Below are 1,973 nucleotides of genomic sequence, written 5' to 3' on the forward strand. Positions count from 1 at the left end.
CACTCACTCTCACACACACTCACTCTCACACACACACACACACAGACAGAAAGACACACACACACAATTAAATTCATGTTTATTTGTATAGCGCTTTTCACGATACAAATCGTTGCAAAGCAACTTTACAGCAAATTAAGTTTCTACAATATTTAGTGGTAGCTTATCAGTGGTGACTGTCAGTTAATGTACATATGGCAGAAATGTACGGAAAAATCAATTAAAGACGTAATCAAACAGACGATGAACACTATTAACAGCAATTATTATATGATGCAATCAAACTTATAGCAAAATGTGGTAGTTCTGTATGTTGTTTCAGGGTTGGCATCATCTGAGGTCCTCTGAGGGGTTGGCATCATCTCTTCTCAGGTGTTCTGGATCCAGACTGAAGCTTGTGTAAATCCTAGTTACATCCCGTGGCAGAAACAGAGAAACAAATAGAGACATAATTAGCGTAGCTGGTGTTCCAACCAAGTAAAATTAATTTGTTTAACCCAAGCTAAGGAATAATAATGTGCATTTGATCAGATATAACTGCAGTACAAGATTATGATATGCATTATTTGAATGCTTGGCCAAAGAGATGTGTCTTTAATCTAGATTTAAACAGAGAGATCTCGTCTGAACCCCTAACGTTATCAGGAAGGCTATTCCAGAGTTTGGGAGCCAAATGCGAAAAAGCTCTACCTCCTTTAGTGGACTTTGCTATCCTAGGTACTACCAAAAGTCCAGAGTTTTGCGACCTTAGGGAGCATGATGGGTTGTAGCGGTAGAAGACTAGTTAGGTATGCAGGAGCTAAAAAAAGGCTTAAGGGCCTTGTAGGTAAGTAATAATATTTTGTAACTGATACGGAACTTAATAGGTAGCCAGTGCAGAGACTGTAAAATTGGGGTAATATGATCATATTTTCTTGACCTGGTAAGGACTCTAGCCGCTGCATTTTGGACTACCTGTAGCTTGTTTATTGAAGATGCAGGACAACCACCTAGCAGTGCATTACAATACTCCAGTCTAGAGGTCATGAATGCATGAACTAGCTTTTCTGCATCAGAAACAGGTAACATATTTCGTAACTTGGCAATGTTTCTAAGATGGAAGAATGCTGTTTTTGTAACATGGGAAATATGATTTTCAAAGCTCAAACTCAAAACACACGGCAGCAACAAACAGGAAGTGAATTTTTAATTATTAAAATAATATAATCAGTAATTATACTCACTTAATATTAGATTTTAAAGCCATGTTTTTTAACATTTCATAGGCCTTTTTTGTTTACACTGTCAGAAATAAAATATACTATAATTGTATTTAGCCCTTCACTTGGGCAGTAACCTCAAAGGTGCTACTATACCCCTAAAAGGGAGTATATTAGTACCATACAAGTATGCATGCTTTAAGGGTAGATAAGTTACAAAGGTGCACCTTTGAGGGTACCTCAAGAAAAATAAACATGGTGTTACACAAGTACTAAAATGTATTATTATTATTATTATTATTATTACCATGGTAAATTTGTGGTTACTGCAGTTTTACTACAAATACTGTGGTAAACTGTGGTTACTGTAATAAAACCATGGTTAATTTGTCAAATTAACAGTTCCTGCGGCTCAGTGGTAGAGCATTACGTTAGCAACACAAAGGTTGTGGGTTCAATTCCCAGGGAACACACGTACTGATAAAAAAATGTATAGCCTGAATGCACTGTAAGTCGCTTAAGCGTCTGCTAAATGCATAAATTTAATTTAAATTTAATTTTTGTAAAAGGCTGCCAGGCTGTTGTACCCCTAAAGGTGAAACTTTAGCTTTTTTTTTTTGACAGATTTATTAACAGCAATTACAGATCATAACACAATCCATTTGAACTTATGACAATCAGTTTAAATAAATTTACTTGCACAAACTAGCCAATTTAAAATAAATATTACATGTACACAAAAGTTTGGGGTCAGTAAGATTTTGTAATATTTTT

Source organism: Sinocyclocheilus rhinocerous, unplaced genomic scaffold (assembly GCF_001515625.1).
Source record: "Sinocyclocheilus rhinocerous isolate Xijiao unplaced genomic scaffold, SAMN03320098_v1.1 scaffold755, whole genome shotgun sequence".
Classification (NCBI taxonomy): Eukaryota; Metazoa; Chordata; class Actinopteri; order Cypriniformes; family Cyprinidae; genus Sinocyclocheilus; species Sinocyclocheilus rhinocerous.